The sequence below is a fragment of the Leopardus geoffroyi genome, chromosome B1, assembly GCF_018350155.1.
Source record: "Leopardus geoffroyi isolate Oge1 chromosome B1, O.geoffroyi_Oge1_pat1.0, whole genome shotgun sequence".
NCBI classification, from domain to species: Eukaryota; Metazoa; Chordata; class Mammalia; order Carnivora; family Felidae; genus Leopardus; species Leopardus geoffroyi.
In genome coordinates, this window is record NC_059327.1 from 149,274,095 (window position 1) to 149,286,719 (window position 12,625).

The following is a 12,625-nucleotide window of genomic DNA, read 5'->3' on the forward strand; positions in this document are numbered from 1 at the left end:
TCCATATTCATCACGGATATTGGCCTGTAATTCTCCTTTTTAGTGGTGTCTCTGTTGCTCTAGAAATCAAGGTAATGTTGGCTTCATAGAATGAGTCTGGAAACTTTCTTTCCGTTTCTATTTCTTGGAACAGCTTGTGAAGGGTAGGTATTAACTCTGCTTTAAATGTCTGGTAGAATTTCCCTGGGAATCCATCTGGTCCTGGACTCTTATTTGTTGGGAGATTTTTGATAACTGATTCAATTTCTTCACTGGTTATGGGTCTGTTCAAATTTTCTATTTCTTCCCATTTGAGTTTTGGTAGCATGTGGATGTGTAGGAATTTGTCCATTTCTTCCAGGTTGTCCAGTTTGTTGGCATATAATTCTTCATAGTATCCTCTAATAATTGTTTGTATTTCTGTGGTGTTGGTTGTGACCTGTCCTCTTTCATTTGTGATTTTATCTATTTGGGTCCTCTCTCTTTTCTTTTTGAGAAGTCTGGCTAGGGGTTAATCAATTTTGTTTATTTATTTTTTTTTTTTTTCAAAAAAACCAGGACTTAGATTCATTAATCTGTTCTACTGGCTCTTTTGGATTCTATGTTGTTTATTTCTGCTCTAATCTTTATTATTTCTCTTCTTCTGTTACTTTGGGGTTTCCTTGCTGTTCTGCTTCTAGTTCCTTTAGGTGTGCTGTTTTGTTTCATATTTGGGATTTTTCTCATTTCTTGAGATAGGACTGAATTATTATGTATTTTCCTCTTAGGGCTGCTTTTGCTGAATCCCAAAAGGTTTAGACCTCCATGTTTTCATTTTCATTTGCTTCCATGTCTTTTTTAATTTCTTCTTTAATTGCCTTGTTGACCCATTCTGCTTTTAGTAGGATATTCTATAACCTCCATGCATTTGGAGGCTTTGCAGTTTTTTTTCATGTGGTTGATTTCAAGTTTCATGGCATTGTGATCTGAAAATATGCACGGTATGATGTCAATTATTTTATATTTATTGAGGGCTGTTTTGTGACCCCATTTGTGATCTATCTTGGAGAATGTTCCATGTGCACTTGAGAAGAATGTGTATTCTGCTGCTCTTGGATGAAAACTTCTGAATATATGTGTAAAATCCATGTAGTCCAGTGTATCATTCAAGGACATTGTTTCTTTTTTTTAATTTTTTTAAGTTTATTTATTTTGAGAGACAGAGAGAGTGGAAGAGGGGCAGAGAGAGAGGGAGAGAGAGAATCGCAGGCAGGCTCCATGCTGTCAGCACAGAGCCCAACGTGGGGTTCAAACTCACAAACTGTGAGATCATGACCTGAGCCCAAGGCCATTGTTTCTTTATTGATTTTCTGCCTAGATGATCAATCTATTGTTGTAAGTGGAGTATTAAAGTCCCTGCAATTATCACATTCTTTTCAATAGGATTGTTTATGTTTGTGATTAATTGATGTATATATTTGGGTGTCATCAAGTTGGGGGCATAACCATTTATAATTGTTAGCTCTTCCTGATGGTAGACCCTGTAATTATTATATAATGCCCCTTTTCCTCTCTTGTTACAGCCTTTAGTTTAAAATCTCGTTTGTCTGACATAAGTATGGCTACTCTGGCTTTCTTTTGACTTCCAGTAGCATGATAGATGGTTCTCCATCCCCTCACTTTCAATCTGAAGGTGTCCTCAGGTCTAAAATGGGTCTCTTGTACACAGCATAAAGATGGATTATTTTAATCCATTCTGATACCCTATCTCTTTTGATTGGAGCATTTAGCCCATTTACATTCAACGTTATTATTGAAAGATATGGATTTAGTGTCGTTGTGTCATCTGAAGGTTTCATGCTTGTGGTGACGTCTCTGGTCCTTTGTAGCCTGTGCAGTGTTCCACTCACAGAGTCCCCCTTAGGATCTCTTGCAGGGCTGGTTTAGTGGTCATGAACTCCTTCAGTTTTTGTTTGTCTGGGAAAGCCTTTAATCTTAAGCCTTAAGATTCACTCTCTTAACAAGTTTCAAGTATACAACACAGTATTGTTAACTGTAGTTAGTTTGCTACATATTACTTCCCCATTATTTCTTTTATAAGTAGAAGTTTGTACCTTTTGACCCCCCTTACTTATTTTACCCACTCTGTGCCTTCAGTAGCCACCAACTTTTCTCTGTATCCATAAACTTGTTGTTTGTTGTTATTTTCTACATACAAGTAAGATCATACAGTATTTGTCTGTCACTGTCTAATTTGTTTCACTTAGCATGATACCCTTAAGGTCCACCCATATTGCTGTGAACTCTTGGTTCTGTGATTTAACCTTCTAGCATGCTGAATGATGAGGGACACACAACTCGGGAGATTGACCCACAAAGATATGAGAGAGACAACTGCAAAACATGCATGTGATGACCTCTAGGATAAGCTCACCCTCTGATGAATCTGATTCACATGAACATGAACAAAGCCAGCCTAAAAAATCTCTCTCGTCTAAAGCAGAATTGGGAGCAGAGTCAAAGTTAAATAGAAAGTTGTTTTAAGACTCTAACTCATTCAATAATGGAAAACTAATAAAAATACTTCTAGCTTTTAGGTACTCCATTTGTTAAATCCTGGAACTCTACTTTGCTCTCTCTACATATGCACTCTCTTTTTTTGCACTTCAGTATCTGATGATGTGCTATAAATGTTTACCAATTGGCTTTCTGTGGTGAAAAAAGAAAAAAAAAACACTTTTGCATAGCATTTACCAATATCTGTGGTGTAAAACCTTCCACCTTGACTAGTTTCAAGCTATTTTTTATATAACAAGCAACTTGGCAAAACACATGGAAGTTAACAATTAACTTTCATTAACCTGCAATAGCCAAGTCCAGATAATCTCTAGCATATCCATTTATGACACCAGCATTGATCCATTCAGATGCCCAAAGTTCATGGACATAAGTCTTATTATGCTGAAAAATAGTCTTTGCTCCAACACATGCTACAGACTAATATCTAGGCCTATGGATATTATACCCAGAGATTTCTTTATATAACAAACTATAAGCTTATACAAATTATGTGTTTAGTAAAGCAGAAGCTTCTCTCTTGGAGAAATCTGTTTCTCAAGAGAAATCTTGGGCAATAAATAAATGCCCTCCTCTGTAGATCATTTTTACAGCCACAGAACTCCCATCTCCACTTACATACATACATTTTTAAAATACATCATTTTTTACTCTTCAAGAAAATTGTCACTTTTTAAATATTTCTGAAAAGTTAAATGGATACAATAACTCTCTTTCCCAATGTCTTCCAAGATACTACTAAAAAGTTTACTTCTAGGAAGGATCATGTTCCAGAAAAAATAATATGCAATCTAACAATACTACAATAAAGAACTAGTTCAACAACTTACTAATCTAGTACACTGCCACAGGATACTTGAAACTTCAATAAAAAGTCTTTTATGCACTAGATACCTATATAAAAAAGAAAAAAAAGAAAATGAAAAGTAACAATTGATTATTTCATGCAGTATTCTTAATTTCCTTTATTTAAAAATTAGTAATTACTTTTAGGGGCACTTGGGTGGCTTAGTTGGTTAAGCATTCAACTCTTGATTTCAGCTCAGGTCATGATCTCATGGTTCACGAGACTGAGCCTTATGTCAGGCTCCACGCTGAGTGTGGAGCCTGCTTGAGATTCTCTCTCTCCCTCTCTCTCTCCCTCCCCCACCCCGCACTTGTGCACTCTCTCTCAAAATAAATAAACATTTTAATATATATAAAAACACAAACAAAAATAGTAATTACTTTTAGAATTTAGTATTTTTGGATCAGGTCAACTGTTCTGCATGTTATAGGCCTTTTACTGCTTATATATTTCCCTAATAATGTAAATGTGCACTAAACTTGACATGTCAGACCATGTAGATACTATCAAAAATACAAACACAAAGACAATCACACTTTTTATTAACTTTTGACAATGGGCATCCAAGAAAATACTGGATCTCTGATGTATCACACTCTTCTAGCCCTCAAAGGTAATAGAAGCTCAATACCTGACCATGCTTTATATTTCATGAAGGTAACATTTCAAACGGAAGTTGGAAAAAATATTTTAATCCACATGTTAATTTAATGATGCTATAATAGAATAATGCCACTTAGAGATTAGGAAGGAATTTCCTCCAGTTACAGGAAAATTTTTACTACACTTTAGTAAGTGTGCCTCACTAAACTAACAAACTTAATTCTTTTTAACTTCGTAATATGATGCTATGTCTTCCCTCTTGGAAACAATCCATGAAAGAAATAGTTTTTAAGCTGGGCTTCATTAAAAACTTCTGCTCTGTGGAAGACAATGTCAAGAGAATGAGAATGCAAGCTATAGACTGGGAGAAAATATTTGCAAAGGGCATGCCTGATAAAGAACAATTATAAGTATAAAAAGAATTCTTAAAACTCAACATTAAGAAAACATATAACCCAATGAAAATATAGTTCAAAGACATTAACAGACACCTTACCAAAGACATACAGATGGCAAATAAGCATAGGAAAAGATGCTCCACATCATTTGTCATTAGAGAAATTCAAATTAAAATGATAATTAGATACTACTACACACCTCGTAGAATGGCCAAAATCTGGAACACAAACTACAGCCACATGCTGGTGAAGATGGGCAGGAACAGGAATCACTCTAGGTATTTACCCAAAGAATACAAAATACAAATTCAAAGGGATATTATGCGCCCTGATGTTTATAGCAGTATTATCTATAGTAGCCAAATAATGGAATATGTATACTCAGCCATATACATATACAATGGAATATGACTCATCCATAAAAAAGAATGAAATCTTGCCATTTGTAATGACATGGATGGAGCTAACAAGCATAATGCTAAGCGAAATAGGTCAGTCAAGCACAAATATCATATGATTTCACTCACATGTGGAATTTAAGAAATAAAACAAATGACAAAGGGGAGAAAAAAGAGGGGGCAAACCAAGAAACAGACCCTTAACTATAGAGAACCAACTGGTGGTTACCAGGGGAGAGGTGAGTTGGGGAATGGGTGAAATAGGTAATGGGGATTAAGGAGTGCACTTGTTGTGGTAAGCACTGGCTGTTATATGGAAGTGTTGAGCCACTGAATTGTACACCTGAAACTGATATTGCACTGCATGTTAACCAACTAGAATTTAATAAAAACTTAAAATTAAAAAAAAAATTTTAACTCAGGTTATATTTACTGCACCTTTTAAACTCTACACTGTGTATCCTTCTATGTATTTACTCCACATCTTTCTAAACTAAGCCCACTAAATAAAAATCAACATTTAAATTTCATTCATTTCTCATACTAAGCATTATATTTTTCTTGTCTGTCAATTTTTGTTGATTTTATGATTATGTTAATAATACTTTTGTTCAAAATAATATTATGAATTCTGTCGTATTTTGGAATGTGGAAGTGTCTCTGACCTATTTCTCAATATTGATGTCTAGGTGGTTAATCTGTGGATGGCATACTTTCTTTTGGCATTATCTTCAGTTTAGTATTAAAATATATAGTGATTTAACCCTCTGCTGAAGCATCTTCCTAAATATTTCTGTTAGTATTACAATTTTCACAACATAGTAACAAAATATCATTAACTCCATTTTTATGGATAATGAAATAAAGGCTGAGAAAAATTTAGTAACTCTCATTCATAAACATCATTTTGTACAGTATATAAACAGAGTTCTCTTTATCCCCAAAGTCCACCCAACTAATTTCACTAAAGACCTTATATGAATCCCCATGGTTCTAGGATTAACGCAAGCCTTATTTCCCTGCTTTTAGGAAAATAAACCAGTGGGAAAGCACCCCCCCCAAAAGAAATCATTTGGTATTGGTCATGTAACACTCATTTTCTTTTCCAGAATAGGAAAATAATACTATATTCTTTCAAAAGGGAACAGTAAAGAAAGTTATATTAATGTTTATCTGTAACTAGGGAGTGAGGGATCCAATACAGAAAGCAGATACCAATTATAATAGTGTTTAGGTAACATTGTTAGTTCTGACACATAGTCATGGATTCTTTAGTAAACACCATCATGTAGTAATTTTGCACATATGTACGTGTAATTGAAGTATAATGTAAATGTGTGTGTGTGTGTGTATGTGTAAACAGCATGCGCACGCACTATAGTAGCTGTTCCCCAGTGATTTCTCCAGGGGATTGTAAGATTGCATTCATGGTTTTGTCCTCACTAAGTAATTCCATGCCACTAACAAAATAAAATATTTGAGGTGTATAATTTTAATATGTCCTTGACAACTCAGCTATAATCAATGCTTTTAATCAGCTTAATTATTGAATATTTATATCATTTTATTTGCATTCCTCTTGGTGTTTATTTAGATGCTTATTTTGTAATTCCTTGTTTATAATATTTTTCTACTTGGAGTGAGGGAGATCGATATTTGGAGTGACTTGTAGGAATTCAGAATTGAAATTGTAAATATAAAATCTGCATAACTGTAATGAAGCTTATAAAAAGTAGGAGATGATATAGTAAGGGTGTGAAAAAAACGATAGCTTATGGTCCTGGGGAAATGACAAATATAGCTTTGGCATAGTCAGCATAAGACTATAACCAGAAGGAGGTGGAAGAGGAGAACCATGGGGAGTAAAGACCACCCAGAGAACATTTGGGGAGAAGGAAACTTTGTAAGGGTCTTGATGTATATGGTCCTACTCCAGCTGTCTCCGAAAGATAAGAAAAAAAATACAGGAGAATGTATATGAGTAGATTGAGCTGTTACTATTGGTAAATCTTCTTTAAAACAAAGAGAAAGGTAAGACTCTACTAGGATAAAGTCTCATTAAAGTTCCAACTTATTAGGTTGGATTTGAGATAATTTCTTTTTATATGATCCTCAATATCTTTTTATGAATATAATTTATTGTCAAATTGGCTTACATACAACACCCAGTGCTCATCCCAACAAGTGTCCTCCTCAATGCCCATCACCCATTTTCCCCTCTTCCCCACCCCTGTCCACCCTCAGTTTGTTCTCTGTATTTAAGAGTTTCTTATGGTTCGCTTCCCTCCTCTGTTTGTGACTATTTTTTTTTCTCCTTTCCTTCCCCCATGGTCTTCGGTTAAGTTTTTCAAGGTCCACATATGAGTGAAAATACATGATATCTGTCCTTCTCTGATGAATGGATAAAGAAGATAATCTTCAATATCTACTCAAAGTCACATTTAAGTCTGGGAAATAAATTAAAATAGTTTCCATGCTGTTTTTGGAATACTTGCTATAAATACACATTCAAGGTTAAGGGGTTTAGAGAAAACATTTTACAAAGAAATTGACGTTGCAGTCATGAACTGCATTGTTTTAATAAATTATCCATTATGGTTTACTTCTTATTCTAATGACTTTCTGATTCCAAAATCATCAATATTATATATGTGTGTTTATCTATGTTCATAGTGATGTTCATATTGTTTTTTAAAGTTGAACATATCTATCTACATAAAGTATTATATCTTATATAATATTATATATAGGATACCCTATGTAATATCATATCTAGTTAAACATGCCTATGTGCCACTTAAAAAATAATACATATGTATGACATCTTCTAATATATGTAAAATTATATATATTAAATATATAATTATAAATTTATAGAATTACATAATTAAAATATATATATATTATAATTTATAATAATTTATGTATATAAATTTAAATCTTGACTGTGCAAAGCTATAACTTGGCAGTGGCTGTAGGTTTCTTTGAATTTCAATATGGCAGTCACATTCTTTTTAATTCTTAGGTATTTAATATATTTTTCTTATAATTAGTGAGATTTTCCATTTAATATTAAATAGAAGTTGGTATTATAGGGCAGTCTCATATGTTATTTCATTTGATTACTATTATTTTTTAATTTATATATTTAAATTAATGTTAGTTAACATTCAGTGTAATCTTGGTTTCAATGATTCATCACTTACATATAACACCCAGTGTTCATCCCAAGAGCACCCCCTAATGCCCATCACCCATTTAGCCCATCCCCATCCATCTCCACTCCAGCAACCATTAGTTTGTTCTCTGTATTTAAGTCTTTTATGGTTTGCCTCCCTCTCTGTTTTTACCTTATTTTTCCTTCCCTTCCCCTATGTTAACCTGTTTTGTTTCTTAAATTCCACATATCAGTGAAATCATATGATGTCTGTCTTTCTCTGACTGATTTATTTTGCTTAGCATAATACTGTAGTTCAATTCATGTTGTTGCAAATGGCAAGATTTCATTCTTTTTGATTGCCGAGTAATATTCTAGTGTGCGTGTGTGTGTGTGTGTGTGTGTGTGTGTGTATCCATCCCACATCTTTCTTATCCATTCATCAGTCAATGGGCATTTGAATTTTTTCCATAATTTGGCTATTGTTGATAGAGCTGCTATTGGGGTGCATGTACCCCTTCAAATCAGCATTTTTGTATCCTTTGGATAAATACCTAGTAGTACATTTTCCTCATGTGTTGATAGAAATAGAAATACCTTTGTATTCATGAGTGATTATAGATTCTGAATATGTTTCTATTTCAATATTTTCCTATAAGACTGTACTGTTTTTTTGGTGGGGGGGGGATGAATGAAATGAATATTTCTTCTTCTTCCTTCCCACCAACCTTTGGAATAAAGATTTATTACCTGTAATTTTGCTAGTGTATACCTGTAAAATCATATGGGGGGTAGTATTCTCTCCATGCAAAGGAATTTGACTGCTGTCTCTGTTCTTTTAACAAATGAATCTATATGGCAAATATTTTACTCTGGTTGCAAAAAAATTTTTTACAGGTCTATAGACTAGCAATTCTGAAACTATTTTATGTGTCTACTAAAACTGATCAAATAAGTAAGCATAAAGTGGTATTGGAGACAGGTTTCTCACTGTTGAAAGGACTTGGGAATAAACAGAGAAGGCTAGCTATAGAAACAACTATAGATAGGGATTTATAACAGTATTAGGATGTGCAATTATATTTGCTTGTTTACTTTCTGATTAAAACTAACATGTCAGTAGCAATGAACACATTTAGCATTCTCATCTTGATTTTTAAAGGCCATTCTCTACTAAAATGAAACAGTGTTCCTTGGAGACATGGTTGATTTTAATGTTGAGGCAGTGAAAATAGTAACTAAGCCTGAAATATCTTATAGTAATAGAAAGTGAAAATTGCTTTAAAAGAATGGGGTCATATCAAAAGGAAATAGGAAACAATATATGGAAAAGTTTCCAAAATCTGGGACAACCTGAATAATAAAAATAAATAATGACAATAGCTGAGAGGCCCCTGGGGGGGGGGGTCTCAGTTGGTTAAGCATCTGACTCGTGGTTCTGACTCACAGTTCCTGAGTTGAAGCCCTGCGTCGGGCTCTACCCTGACAGCACAGAACTGCTTGGGATTTTTCTCTCTCCCTCTCTCTCTGCCCTTCCCTGGCTTGCTCTCTCTCAAAAAATAAATTGAAAAAAATTTAAATAATGATAATAGCTAGATAAAATATATAAAATAAAATAAATTTATATGCATTATACTGATATGCATAAATAAATTAATAAACAGGCAATTTCTTAAATGCCAATTAAAAATAGAAAGAATGATGGGGCACCTGGGTGGCTCAGTGGGTTAAGAGTCCGACTTCAGTTCAGGGTCATGATCTCGTGGTTCATACGTTGGAGTCCCGCACAGGCTTGGTGCTGACACCTCAGAGCCTGGAGCCTGTTTCAGATTCTGTGTCTCCCTCTCTCTCTATCTCTCCTCTCTTCACACACTGTCTCTCTTTCCTTCAAAAATAAACATTAAAAAAATTAAAAATAGAAAGAGTGAAAAATTTTTAATTCTGTTTTTAATAATAACATTTTACATAAGCATAATAAAATGATCAAAACTAGGATTCTTATTAAATGTCAATTTTCTTTCTAATTTTTTTCTTTCCAGTAAATAATGCAGGTTCCCCTCTTGCATTTATTTGTCCAGGGTCCTTACTTTTTTCCAACTTGTGATAGTTCACACAGTCTTTCTTTGCCTCTTGTTTATGAAGAGTATGAGGCATTATACATATATATATGTATACATGTATATCCTTCATTTTGGGTTTTCTGATATATTTTCACGATTAGAGTGGGATTCTACATTTTCGGTAAGAATACTACAGAAGCAATCTGTGTCCTTCACAGTGTGGCATATCTGGAGGTACAAAATATAAATCGATTATCACTATTGATGATAATTTTTATAATTTATATAAGATAGTTTCTGCCAGGATTCTCCCTATGTAATTAATACATATCTTGTAGGGAGATACTGTGAGACCATGCCAATTATACTAACCATATGTTTGCACATATTTTTGCAATCCTTTACAGTAAAATTCCAGTTAGTAACTACATAAGGAATCATGAAAATGGTAATTCACCATTAGGCCAACACAATAGTGATAGAGTAATAATTACTGCAGGGTATAAAGAAGTCTCAATACTTCACTTGTAACTTTTTTGTCTAAAATTATTAAAAAATTAAAAGAAACTGGAAGATATGTTTGAGAGAACTGAAATTTAGGGCTTAGTTTTGCAATCTGGTTGCATGAAGAAGAGCCAGCTTTAAAGAGTAGAAAAGGAGTTGAGAGAGGAGACACCAAGTAGGTCAAACCAACGTTTGGATGCAGATATCTTAGTCTAATCTCCATGTCTCTTAACCATTCTATCCTATTTCCTTTTCCATGTGTTTTTATTCAGAACTTAATTCTAAAGACTATCTTTAAGATTTCTCTTCTGGGTTATGTTTTATTTCTACAGGAGTATCTAATTTACTCTTTACTATATCTTTTGAGTAGATATCTTTACTATATCTATTGAGTTTTAAATTTCATTTGTTGAATTTGTAATTTCTAGAAATTATTTTTGCTTCTTTAGTAATTTTTCACAATTATTCTTTTTGTTTTGTTTTTTTTTAATTTATTTATTTTGACAGAGAGTATTTTAGAAAGAGAGCACAAATGGGGCAGGGGTAGAGAGAGGGAGAGACAGAACCCCAAGCAGTCTCAGTGCCATCAGCAAAGAGCCGGATGGAGGTCTCAAACTCACAAACCATGAGATCACAACCAGAGCCCAGATCAAGAGTCTGATGCTTAAGCGATTGAATCACCCAGGTGTCCTGGCAATTATTCTTTTTAATCTCTTGCTCCTTATGCTTTTAGGCTTTGCTTTCATCATCTTAAACACTGAAAAAAATAATTATATACTTCATTTCAAATAATATTTCAAATCACTGTGTTAGTATTTATGGTCTCTGTTTCTGTTAATATTTATGGTCTCTGTTTCTGTTAATATTTATGGTCTCTGTTAATGTTTATGGATCTCAGTCATGAAGCCTCCTTTCCTTATAAACAAATTCTAATTATGCAGGATTGGCTGGAGATTTGACGCTAGATTTATCTTTGCATCTTTTAAACAATTCTGCTTTGGGTCTTCTTTTTAGTGCAACAGAAAAACTCTCAAGGGACTTGAAATTTCAGTATGTCCCTGTCAATTTATCTAATTGAATATAATTTTGTCACTGAATATAACATTGATATAACTATGTTACACTTCTTAGAACATAGATACATTAGTATTCTCTTTTACTTCCAAATGATACTTTTTAACCTGGTGGCTACCAACCACTCTTAAAGACTTAGCTAAAGCATTATTGCATTATTCTCTTCTTCCAGTAAGCAACCTCCTTCGTGGGCTTGCCTTCCTCAACTCGTTCTCACCATCTAAGATCCATCTCCATTATATTTGTAGAATAAGTATTGGTTCCAATGACATTTTCTGCAGTAATCTGTGAACTCATTTTGAACCTGAAGTGGTCTTTCTTGTTTATTCCCTGTGCATAATATAGAATCTGGCATACACTATGCGCTAAAAACTTGTTTTCTGGAGGTATGAAATATTAAAGGATTTGTAGAGGAACTGAAATTGGGTTAAAGTATAGATGGATGATTGCACACAACATCTACACTTCTAAATTTTATCCCTCCCTTGAGATTGTAGTGTTCACAGCCCAATTAATATTTCCACAAACATGTCCAATTATTAACTCACACACTGAAGGTCAAAAACCTTTCCATAGCTACTACTTATCTAACATTTTGTGGGTTTGCTAGTCATTATCCATTACTCCGGTTGGTCAAACCACAAACTGAGCACTTCTTTGTTTTTTAAGACTCATTCTGTGATTTCCATTCACAAACCAATATTATATTTTCCCTGACACTCATCAAATCTTGTTTTCACAATATTTACTTTTAGCCTCTTACAGATTGTTTTTTCCCTACCACTCAAATCCTATTTAGATTCTGGAAGAGTTTTATTATAGGACACATATGATCATTTTCTGGACATGATTTGAAAATCTGAGTAGACCTCTTTTGTGGAAATTAAAATTGAACCCAGAGTATAGCACTCAAGACTCTCCAAAGTGTTCTGTTTTAACTAGTATTTTCTTTGTCTGTACTGTTCTGTGTTAGCCTTGACTCTATGCATACTGAACTGATAACTGCATACTTAAATGGCCATCATTTCCACATCATCATTCTTTTTCTC

At 33.8% G+C, this 12,625-nt stretch overlaps 1 protein-coding gene across 4 annotated transcripts in view; it reads left to right on the forward strand.

Annotated features, from left to right (window-relative positions):
• LOC123595904 (UDP-glucuronosyltransferase 2A1) overlaps positions 1-12,625 on the forward strand; it is a 58,881-nt gene that overhangs the window by 24,459 nt on the left and 21,797 nt on the right. The gene's annotated exons all lie outside the window — the stretch shown is intronic.